Source organism: Ambystoma mexicanum, chromosome 14 (assembly GCF_040938575.1).
Source record: "Ambystoma mexicanum isolate Mex_15411 chromosome 14, UKY_AmexF1_1, whole genome shotgun sequence".
In the NCBI taxonomy this organism is placed as follows: Eukaryota; Metazoa; Chordata; class Amphibia; order Caudata; family Ambystomatidae; genus Ambystoma; species Ambystoma mexicanum.
The window spans coordinates 625,052,790-625,065,782 of NC_090940.1; positions in this window are offsets into that span (position 1 = coordinate 625,052,790).

Sequence of the window (12,993 nt, forward strand, 5' to 3'; positions counted from 1 at the left end):
TTTAATGTTGCAAACATTTTAATGTTGGGGTGAGTCAGTGTTCTGAAAAGTGAGATGAGCAGCATGTTTCATGCATACAACCTTAATGGCCTGTGCATACAACCCTCTTATCAAAATTATATTTGGCAAATACAAACGGCAAACGTAGCACGACAAAGAGAAGGCAGTTCTCATTTTCAGGTTATCACTTGTGGTCGCTGCTTCAGTGACAGCTATGGAGCCAAAACTATGGATATGGTGTCGACAGAAAGGAATATGGGATTCAGTCCACCCTCTCTATGTTCACTGCATTGTCACTTGCTGTGTTTCATTGGCAGTCAATTTGATCGAAAGAGATTTGTGTTTACACACAGCTTCAAAGACTTAGCTAATGGTTTCAGTAACGGTTTGGCTGGAGTTTACCTTCTTTAATCTTACCCTCATGTCAGCAAAAGTTTGGACATTTGCATAGGCCTGATATAAGGTGCCTTCCGTGATTTGTAAATGATAGGGAATGTTGAATGATTGTGAACGTTTAAAGGCCTTATTATGACCCTGCTTGTCTTGAATAAGGTGCAGCTAGTTCAGTTTACCGGCACTTTTCTGGACGGCAGAGTACAAGTTTGGCTGGGGGGGGGGGGTTGACTGATTTACCCCCACCCAAAAGCTGGAAGTAAATCAGGCCCCCCCCCCGCAAAACAAAAACAGTATACCGGTGCAGGTGATATAGCAATCCCCCCCCCCCCCCATGGACTACATGGAATGGGGATTCACCTACCGTTGCCGGCAGCATGTAATATCCTGGAAATTCGGGATATCAGGCGCTGGTAACAGTAGGTCACTTTGACGGTACCCTGCCGGAATAACCGGCGAGATACCAGCAAACTCATAAGGACCCTGTGCGCCTTGTGAGCAACATCAGACTACAAATGTTGCATGTGTTTCAGTTTAAATAAAGTACATAAGCAATGTCTTCTTGATATAAAGTGGTGCATAAGTGGTAGGATACAGACTCAAATATACAGCATCGAATAAAAGAGTATAGTGAACTTTCTTCAAAATAATAGTAGAAAACATGGAGGAAGGTGCATAGCATACTCCAATTGTTTCTATGGAATAAAAAGGTTCCAAGACTGAAACTGTGGAAACTAGGCGGACAGAGGAGGATTGAACATTCCAAACTTTGAACGTTACCATCAAGCGTTCACGCTGAGACATGTTATGCCATTCATAGTAGGAAAAGAAGATGACTGGGCAATTGCGGAAGCAAATGGGGCAGGCCCGTTGGACACATGGGCGATCCTATCAACTTCCAATGTAGCATAGCTCTCAACCATTTGTGTTGCAAAGGCGGGTGAAATCACCCGATTTTGTTTTTGGCGGGTGAGACGCCCATTGGAATGAATGGGCGTGCAGAAGGTTTGGCGGGTGAGTCAGCCCTTTACAAGGCGGGTGACACCCGCCAAAAGCGTGTGAGTTGAGAGCTATGATGTAGATTGTGGAACTCGCTCTCCCTTAATGGATTTATTTAGGTCTACCTGGAGGGCTTATGAAGTTACATCGATATTGAGTCCAGGTAGAACCAACACTTCATCAGTAGGGATGAATCCAGTAATTAAGACGAATAACAAAGCCATATTTTGGATAAGCTTTGTTCGCTGCTGGTATCAGGAACATCGAGGATTTATTTGAAGGAGTAAGGTGAAAAACATTCTGAGAGCTGAAAATGGAATACAATTTGGTTGACTGCACGTATGGAGAATATAGGAGTCTGAAAAGGGCAGTGAATATGCAGACGTTAGATAATTCAGAGTTAATGAACACTATTAAGAAAATAGGCAGTAACGAAAACATGGCATCTAAAATGTACAACATGTTAAGCGGGTTCTCGGAAGGGAATAAAAAGATCCTGGATACTTGGACGGCATGCCTGAAGGAAGAAATTATGCAAAATAGATGGGAAGAGCTGTGTGTAAACAGGAAAAGAATGTCTTTAAACATTGGGGAGAGGGCACGTCAAGTTAAGATTCTGAACACAGTATTTTGGACCCTGGTCCGAATGCATAAGCAAGGTTTAATTATGACAGACATTTGATGGGGGTGTAGTCATGCTCGAGGAACAATGGAACACATGTTCTGGGAGTGGCACAAAGTGAGAGATTTTTGGAAGGGAGTTGCCGGTATATTGAACATAGTGCTGAAGGAGAATCTGGATTTTGACTTTGAGACACTGATCCTGGGAGAAGCCATGATACTGGAGATCTTGAACCACCATCAAATAACCTGGGTTTTAAAAGGGGCTTTAGTGGACAAAAAAACACATTTTACGAATTTGGAAGTCAACATGTTTTTTGACATGGAATACCTGGATGGAAGAAATGAGAAAGCTTGAAACATTGACAAGGTGGTTTTATCAATGCAAAAGAAAGAGTCACTGTTTCAAAGAATTTGGGGGGCCTTTCTGAGTTTGGACCTGGACTGAACATGTGTCCCACTGAGAAGTTTGCCGCTAAGATAAGTCATTCTTTCTGATATTCCATATTTGTGTAAATTGATCGTGTGTGCTTACATATGCATTGAGTATTGATATTTGATATTATACCTTGGGTTACTTATTTTTTTCTCTCTTCCTACCTTCCCTATTAGATATGATCCTTACATTGCATTTGATTCTTGGCGGTGGGTCTAAAGTATATATTGTGTTTTAAAATTGGGGGATTTTAGGTATATATGTGTTAGCTATTGTTTTTTACCTTTTTGTAGAACATATTGAAGAACATGGTTTAAAAGAAATAGTAGAAAATGACAAACCCGGGCCACTGAAATGTGGGAGTAAGAAATGGTGTGCTGTGTGCATGTAGCGAAATAGAATTCATGGCAAGAGCTGTGTGTTTTTGTTAAGACAGGCCAGTAGCTTTCCACTTTTAGACCTACCACTCCTTTTAGTGCGTGTATTGGCCGCTGCTGCTGATCTCCCCTCCCCTTTCAAGGCACTGCAATAACAGGCGTTATGATCACAAAGTGCAATGGCACGCCGCGAAGAAAGAAGTGCTGACTTGGGCATCCCCATTGCAATCAAAGGCCTCTGCCATGCAGGATAGACCCACTTTTGCACAGCAGTCGCTCAATACTTCACTGTATGTTGTAATAAGTCATTTTCAAATTTTGTAACAAGCGCCACGATGCCCACCGGGCTGCCTGGGCGCTTAATCAAATGTAAATAAATAAATAAATAAATGCACAGAGCTATCTTAAAGAGGCAAGCAGCGGGTTGCGCCATTTTATTTATTTATTTATAATGTGCCGGAGCCCGCAGACAGGCAGGCCCTGTTACTCTGTTGCCAAAGTACTCTTACTTACCGAGAGCTCTTATGATGTCCTGCGCTGTTACATTGGGAATAGACTGACAGGATCCAAAAATGCCTGTGTTCCTAGTACAACTCCTAACCTCTCACAACAATAGAACCTCCTTAACAAAATACATTATCTGGATTGCCCCCAAACTCTTGCCCAGGCAAAATAAACCAAATAAAAGGGTGCTAAAAGAATAACTAGATAAAAGTAGGTGCAGGCACAGAGCAGAAATGACACTGACAAAGCAAGTGACGGGCTGGAGACCATGAAGGTTGTGCAGTAGAAGTGGGCATGGATTGCAGCTGTGCTGGAACAGCACTCTTTCTTGGCCTCTTGGTTCAGCATCCCTCGAGCAGTAGCCCTGGCATAGGGGATTGTAGCTGGGGTGCAGCCGGCATGCCATTGTAATAATGTTGGAGCACCAAAATAGATAGATTTCTTTAAAACTCTACCCTTTTTCGATCTGAGCACTGTTAGGGTGAATTCTCATTTTATGGCTAATTTCCCTTACCTAGTGAGTCCCCCAGCAGCTTTGCTGGATTTCTGGAGTTAATTTTTTCAGTTGGTAAGAGTGTGCCTCTTTTTCCCACTCTTACCTGTGTTTTTGCCATGTGTATTTCATCTGCTTTTGTGATTGTGGACTCTGGAGTACACCACTTTAGTAGCCCCCTTCTTTTGTGTGTTACACAGCACCTTCAGTGCAGTGACACAAGGTTGTCTTTTAGCCTTCCCACTGACTCCATTTCTGAGGCTGACTACTGTCCCCCAGAAGAAGGTAAAGTTGCCATTAACTTTACCTAGTCATTTAACCACAGATCCAGTACACCACATCTTACATGGAGTACTGGAAAGGGTTAATCCTTAGTCCTTTTTATCTGTACCTCCCAGAGCATTGTGCCGCTCTTTTAACATTTAGACTTGGCTGGTGGCAGTGGTATCTACCTTAACTTTTGTACCGCGATTATACCATATAAACGTGGTATTGTTTTAGGATATTATATTAGCATCGAAGATAAACCTGCTTGACCAAATACTCTTTCTTTTTGCTCCGGTCCGGTTTATTCGCCATTTCTTTTTGTTAAAGTCCTTCTTGTGTTTTACTTGGCGCGGCAAACCAGGTTTGCCTTCTTTGTTCACTGTCTTTTGGCGGGCCTCTGCCAAGAAGCCCTCCTCCAGGCGCCTGGGTGTCTAGGTGGGCTGAATGTGAGGGAGGGTGTAGTTACTCCCTGTACAGGGTATCCTACGAAACCCAAGTCGAACTTTGCCATGATTGGCTGAGGTGATTGTCCGGGCTGGACAACCCCCCTGCTGCGTTATTGACAGCCAGGCTGTGTGAATGGGGGATTTTCGCATAAAAGGCAGGTCTCTTGGGCTAGAAGTCAGAGTCGCCACTGGAACTACAAGGAACCGAAGAGAAGTGAAGAAGAAGATAGCTGCTGCAACTACCCCATCCCAGTGAAGCCCTGCTGCAGTCCTGAGCTATCTACCCTTCGACGACCAGAGAAGATCCAGACCGGAGTCTTCTTCCCTTGAGCCTGGTGGGGATAACCAGCTCATCGTCCACAGCCAGAGGATCCTCTTCTTGGTCGAAATCGCTGCACACTGCTGTAGTGGTCCGGATAGCCATCTGAAGAGTCTCTCCTGTTTTTAAGGAGCGTACCTTTTATTCACCGTCGCTGCTGCCGGCCTCATCCCTGTGTGGTGCAGTCCCCTCCAGACGGCCTCCTTCGTACCAAAGCTCCAGGAACTGTGCGTCTGCAGGAAACTACCAGGAACAACTGCCGTGGCACCAGCTTCTTCATTGAATAAGGTACTGTGTTCTGCTTGAGGAATTAGGGTGAATCCCTTTTCTTCGCCTCCAAGGCTTGCCCTTGTCTTCCCTCCTTCTTATAACTTTTGCTTCCTCTGTTGACAATATCTAAGTACTCTTGGCAACGTTGAATCTTGAACTGTCCGACTGTGTGATCCTCGACAACAGGAACCCGGTTCCACTTGACACCGGCTCCGGTCTATTGACTCTTGAATTTCTGTCAACGAGTGTTCTCCGGTTCTGTCTGCCTTGACAAAAGTATTGCCTATGATTTTTGCCCCCAAATCTCTCTGGTTAACTCAGGTGCTAAGTGTGTTTTTGCCCCAGTAACATTGCTTGTCGCAGATACGCCTTTCTTTAGTAAGACCGAACTGTCATTACTGTCAAAAAGTGATCGCATACGTATTCCCGGTAACGTCTTTTGTTTCACAACACTGGTCTGGTAAAACATAGGGTACTTACCTTGAGTTAGAGTGTACCAAAGTGAATTGGTTGGTTGTAGTGTATTTTACGTGTGATTGTGAATTAATAGAAGTGTTGTGTTTATAACAAATGGTTTAAGAATAAATGTACTTATATTTTTTACCTGAAACCTTGAGTCAGTGTTTGCTTGAGTCACAGTAATTGTGGTCCTTTGTGTAATCTCTACTACTGCTCATTTGCTCGTGAGATGTCTGGCTGCTCCGCTACTGCTACCACTTTAACAGTGTAGTACAGGCTTGTACCAAAGGTGAACTTGTATTACCACTTGTAGTCTTAATTGTGTGTAGTGGTCCCTAAGGGCACTGCACGGGATTCTGCCTAGCATGCACTGTTTTTACACTATACTATCACAAACCCTTCTAAAGTTGTAAAGTGACCATATTGACCATTTGGGAAGGTTTCCTGTGATAATGTCGCCTGTAAAAAGTCGCCGGGTAGACTGACCCCGAAAATCCTTTCCCCAATATTGTAGGTTGGGTATAATTTAATTTCATAAACTACAATCCTAGAATATTTGGGGAAAGTGTTTGATTTTGCGGAGGGTGAATTTTTTGCAAAATGTTGGGTCCTGGCAGCCATTTCCCAGGCGACTTTATCACTGGACACCTTTGGGAAAGCAAGCAAGATAGCTCAAGGGATTAATGCACCACCTGCGCAGACAGTTTTGCAACCTATTTATCGCAGGTTCTCGTAGCTTATCACATGGGTCTTAAATTCGTGCTTATGCAACCTTTTCAAAGGTCTGAAATTGGACAGCCCACTTGTGCCCACAGTTTGTATTATATTTCTTTGGGCTGCTTCCTGGTAATACAAACTTTGGGCACCAGCGGGCATACCAGTGCCATTACAAATCCTTTTAAGGAGGACCTTCAAATGAATGTATTCATTGACCATCTGTACATAACTATTAGTCTAAGAATTTTTTTGAACCCCAACCCGATTAAAGGTGTTGTATTATAAAATTCACAACGAAAGGATACATCTTGGTTCACGGTTGTTTGCATGCTTATATAGTGCTGAAATACTGTCAAAGTGCCCGCTTGGCGCTGTTCTCCAGGGTAACATTGATAGGTTTAACCTCTTCGGGCAGTTTGGGCATCTGTAGACTTCTCTTTTTAAGTTCTGAACAAGACGAAATGGCCATGGACATTGCGTGGCATCTAGACACAGAGATGTAAGCCCGGCCTCCCGTTCTTACTTGGTTATCCCTTGTACAGATTGAAACTGCCTGGTAGTGGTGTTTTGAGTCAACCTATTGATGTAGAATTCAAGTCCAGCCCTCTGTAAAATGGTGGCTCCAGTCATTCTTTAGCACGTGGCACATGAGGGCCCATTCCGACTACAATGAGAGGGAAAATGGTGGTAAAAACTAGCTATAGAGTGGCAACAGCTGGCAAAGGGAGCGGGTACAATGGCACATGACGGCAGTGCCAGCAGGCAAATGCCTAGACAACAAAACAAAACTGTTGTAATCACCTATACTCGTGTGATTTTGCCAAAAAATCTGGCTGTGAAAGAGTGACATTCTTTAAACAATTTTCGATATTCAGTGAATTTGAATAAAACTACGCGTATTCAGTAGGCGGATAAAGGTTTGATTATGTGACATGTAAATGCGACTGTAGAACAGTCTATTTTCGACACACATGTTATGTCATGTCATGCGGTTTTGTTAAGCCTGAGAGGTCTGGAACTTTCCTCTGCCTTTGACACAGTCAATTATGCCACCCTGACAAACTGGCTCTGTGACACCCTTGGCATCGCAAGCCTGGCACTGGACTGGTTGACCTCCTTCCTCTACAACCGACCTTCTGAGGTTCACCTGGGCCCTTTTCTCTCCCCTATCACTCTCTCCACCTGCGGCTGTATCCCCTTTCCCGTGGCTCTTCAGCATCTACCTTGCCCCCTTGGCCCACTTGATCTCTCCCTTCTCTTTTCACTTCCAGCTTTATGCAGACGACACGCAGCTCTCCTTCAAGCTTCCCTCCCCTTCCTCCTCTCTCATCCCTGACTGTCTGACCGCCATTCAGTCATGGGGCTCTGCCAATGATCTCTGTCTTAATGCCAGTAATACTGAGATCCTTTTCATTGGGACCACAGCTCCCATCTTCCCTCCCTCCCTCTGGCCGCCCTCCCTTCCCCTCACTTTCATGTGAGGTAAAAAACCTTTGTGTATTTAATTTTTCTACTTCATTTATTCAATGGTCATATCTCAAGCACCATTATTTACAATATTATTCATTCAATATATGTGATCAACAGCTATAACATCTTCAAGTGGGTATCAGCTTGAGTTCAGGTGTTATCTGTGTCAGAATTAATCCTGCACAAGTGTTTTCTGAATGGGGCCCAAATGTCCTTGGGGCTGCATGTCAGGGGTACAGAAAGAGCACATTTCGCTTCACGTTCATTTACATAGGCTTATTCGTATAACCAGTCGTCAAGGCTGGGCGCATTCGTAGACTTCCAACATTATAATATACATTTTCTCGCGACAGCGCATGTAACATTAAACAGCCTTCTTGTACTCTCAGAGGTCTTGCCAATATCCCCAAACAGGCCCTTTAGTGGAGCATGTGAGGATGGAATGTGCACTATGTCTTCTATGGCCTCAGAGACGCTACCCCAGAATGTCACGATCAGGGGGCACAACCAGTACATCTGGAAGGCGTTTGCTTCCGTGCTCCCACACTGTGGGCATTCGCCAGTGCAGTCTGGCATGAACTTAGCCATTCTGGCAGGGGTGTAGTTCAATTGGTTCAGGACCTTAAATTGAATGAACCGGAACCCAGCGTTCAGAGATACGGGGGGTCATTATGACCCTGGCATTAGCCGTGCCGGTAAATACCGGCACGGCTGCTGCCGGAGTCATGAATTTACCGGCACCCGGCAATGGGGACTTACTGGAGCATTACAGCCCTAGCGTACCCGGTAAATCCCCATTGTCAGGTGCCGGTAATTATTACTCCCCTTTCCCATTAAGTCCCATTGGACTCAATGGGAATGGGGAGGCCGGATGCACCGGCACCATTCATGAATGGTGCGGTGCATCCGTCGAGGTCTGCTCGCGAGTGCCAGTCCGCCTGCCGGGTCAGACCTCGCGGACGGAAAGGTACCCGCTCGCAGAACTCGTACTTCGCCGGTCCGGTAACAACGGTGCCGGTAACATACCGGCACCGTTGTTCCCGGACCGTCATACTTGTAATGAGGCCCAATGACTTAGTCAGTAGGCAGTATTTGCTCCATTTATCATCTCCAATTGTGGTTCCCACTTGTCTTTCCCATACTTCGTAATGGAATTGTGAGGGGGAAGATGAGACTGTATATAATCTAGACACTCTGCTTTTTGCACCCTCGTTTGATACAATGGCGCTTATACATTCTTGTGACTCTGGTTCCATCGGGAATAATGGCTATCTCTTGCGGAATGCGGCTCGCATTCGGTGGTATTGCAAGTTTCAACTGTCCTCCCCCTAGAGTATCAGCAAAGTCATTTTGAGTGCTAAATTGCCCCTCAGGGTACATGTTACCTATCTTTAATTGCCCAAAGGGATCCCAAGATTTTTGTAGCACCTCATTGAACGTGGAGGAAATACCCAGAAAGCACCACAAACGAGTCTTGCGGTTATAAGGCTTCTCTACCCCAATCCTCCTAAAGATTTTCATCCATGCATTGACGGTTATACTTATAGGGTCAAAGGTGCAGAAGTCCCTATGCCTTTCACTGAATATAACTGATCAAAGGTTCATGGCGGATGCCCCGTACTCCTTCAGGGGTATATGTATAGCTGTGTCCTCAGTGTTGTACCAGTATCTTGCAAATTGGGCCTGTGATGCCAGGTAGTATATTTCAAAATCGGGTGCCGCGAACCCCCACATGCATAAGTTTCACAAAATCGGGTGCCGCGAACCCCCACATGCATACGTTTCACAAAATCGGGTGCCGCGAACCCTCACATGCATAAGTTTCACAAAATCGGGTGCCGCGAACCCCCACATGCATAAGTTTCACAAAATCGGGTGCCGCGAACCCCGAACCCCCACATGCATAAGTTTCACAAAATCGGGTGCAGCGAACCCCCACATGCATAAGTTTCAGACAGTTTTTTGCCAATTTATTCTTGCCACTCCGGAACCCCAGACAAAAGCAGAGGCTAATGATTTAAGCTTAGCGGAAAATGCTTGTCCCGGCCACAAGGGTACATTACCAAATAAAAACAATAATTTCGGGAGACCCACCATTTTCAGCAGCACCACCCGCCCATAAAGTGAAATTGGGAGTTTTGCCATACAAGTAGCTTGGTAGACAATTGTTGCAAGTAGGTTTCATAGTTGTCTGCGTGCAGCAATTGTCGGTCGCTTGACACCATAATGCCCAAGTACCGAAAATGTGTTGGTGACCGTTTAAACCCTCCTACGTTAGATGGCTGAGTGGTGATAGGTGTGATGGGGAACAATTCAGACCTAGAATTGTTTATTCTGTATCCTGAATAACGAGAAAATGTATGAATGTCGCTCATTATGGGGGAGAGGTTGTGTTCAGGGTTACTCACATATACGAGAGTATCGTCAGCATATAGCAAAATAATCTGGGAGGCCTGTTTATTTTTATCCCTCTATGTCCATGTACCCTTCTGACCAGCGCAGCCATGGGTTCGATAGTAAGAGCGAACAGTAAGAGCGAACAGTAATGGAGCGAAGGGGCAGCTCTGTCTGGTGCACCTCTCGAGAGAGAATAGTGCCGAAAGTGTTTGGTTTGTTAAGACTCTTGCACCTGAGTTGGAATATAATAGTCGAACAGAGCTCAAGGAATATGGGCTGGCACCAAAAATAAATAACTCCATGACACAGAGTCAAATGCCTTTTCGGCGTCAAGGGCGGCCACTACCGATGTTGCATGAGGACTCACTTGTGCCATCACTCCGAATATGCGACGCAAATTCAAAGCTTTTGATCTTGTAGGAAAAAAGCCCGACTGATCCAGATGTACCAGTTAGGGCATAATCGGGAGAAGCCTTGATACCAGGATTTTTGCGAATATTTTAGCATCTGTATTAATTAATGACAGTGGCCTATAAGAGGCCACATCATGCGGGGGTCGGTGTAGTTTAAGCAACACTGTGATAATGGCCTTGCGCATTGATTGCAGGAGAGTACCTTGTTCCATGGATTCCACCCACACCCCCAGTAGGATAGGAGCCAGCTCCTGATGGAACTCCTTATAGAGTTTGATCCCCAGTCCATCGGAGCCCGGCGCCTTCCCAGACACCAGCAACCGAATGGCATTAACAATCTTGTCTTGTGTTACAGGTTGTTCCAGGGTGAGCCTAGTTTCGGTCAAAAGTGTGGGAAGCCCCACGGTCATCAAATACTGGGTGAGTTCCTCCTCCGTAACCTCATCCCGATTAGAGTATAGAGTGAACTAGAATTGTGTAAATGTGTCATAAATGTCTTTATCACTGGTCTTTACCGTGCCATCTCATCCCGGAATCCCAATGATAGTTACAATGATTCTGGGCTTTTTACCAGATTTGCCAGAGATCTACCAGCTTTATCCATTTCTCTGTATCTTTGAGCCCTGGTAGGGGCAGCCATATATAAAACCTCCCTATCCGCTAGTTTGTGGAATTCACCCAATAACCCCTGTATCCGTGCACAGGTCTCCTCATTGTGTGCTTTACTGTATTTGTTTTCCTGTTCCCTGAGCTGGTTTTCAACTTGGCCCAGTTCCTGTCGAATACTTTTGAGTGAACCAGAGATTTTGGCCATTATGATGCCCCTTACCCACACTTTGAATGTCTCCCAGAGCACTGTATGGGTATGGACTGATCCCACATTAATGGCAAAAAATTCAGTAATTTCAACGTGTAGGGCTTCGGTCACACAGGGGTCTCTTAGGAGAGCGTAAGGCATTCTCCATCTCGGGGCATGTGTTGCAGAATCAGGAATTTCAAGGGTCATGCAAACTGGAGAGTGGTCGGACCATGTGCATGGAAGGATAATGCAATTCTGAACCATATTGGCAATCCGGGGGGTTAATAGCCAAAAATCTATACAGGATTCTGAGTCATGGACAGAGGAATAATATGTGAAATCTTTGCTTTGTGGGTGAAGTGTCCACCAAATGTATGTGCTGTGAGGGGGAGCTGCGGCACTGCGGTAAGATGTGATGTAGTGTGTGCGCCGCTCTAGTGAGCGCCCATGGAGCACCTGAACACCTGTCCAATTTCGCATTCAGATTAGTATTGAAATCTCCTTCCCCCCATATCGCCCAGGTCCCATCTAGTGGAATCAACATTTCGGCAATTGTATGGTAGAACACCCGATCATCTAAATTGGGTCCATATGTATTGACCAGTACAATCGGATGACCCGCTACCTCGCCCCACACCAGCACATATCGACCCAGTGGGTCCACACTCCTCCTAGTGAACCCGAAACCCAGTGAGGGGTGGACAAGAGTGGGAACGCCACGGGCCTGCATAGAATATTCCGTATAATATCTTAGTGGGCCCCAGTTATGTGCAAAGGGGGTATTTACTTTCTCCAGAGCATGTGCCTCCTGCAACATCAGTATCTGAGGGTTATTAAGGCCACGGACATTACAGGTCAACAGTTTAATTTGCAACCCTCTTTCTTTAGGACTTTTAGCTGCCATATACGATGAGCTCTACTAACAAATATGATACTGTACACCCATTGATCATAAGTTTGCTAACAACATGACCATTATTTTCTCAACTTTTAACTCCTTCAGTAAACTCCTTCTCCTCCCCCATCCACCCCCCAACCCCAATATTGCTACAACTTTTCTTGGAAGCCTATCTTCGCAACAACAAACCCTGGCCACTCATGACATACTGACTTCCGCCTCAGGCTTAAACTTTTACTGGTATATGCTTGATCCCCTCCCACCACCCACACCATCTGCCCCAACTGGATGAGGTACCCCTTTGTAACTCACAGAAATTTCCAGAGGCACGTCACCTGCAGCAAACTGTGGCAGCCACCAGCTGCGCGCCACCGTCTGGGCTGCTTTAAAATGTATGAGTTGGTGCTAACTGATTGCTCAACCTTATTGTGCAGAACATAAAGGATGTCATAGGTCCATAACTCAGTCCTCTGGATCTCCTCTTTCGTTTTCGGGTCTCGGGTTCCTGGTCTGATCTGCATCACAAGGCTGGGATGGAAGATTCTACATAGTTCATAGCCACAGCAGGGTTTTTAAAAACCTGCGCCCTGCCTCCATGTTGAATCCGCAGTTTCGCTGGGAATATCAACGCGTATGGAATCCGGCTGAGTCTAAGTTGTCTCTTCACCGGGTCATATGTTCTCCTCTGGGCCTGAACACCTGCTGCCAAATCTGG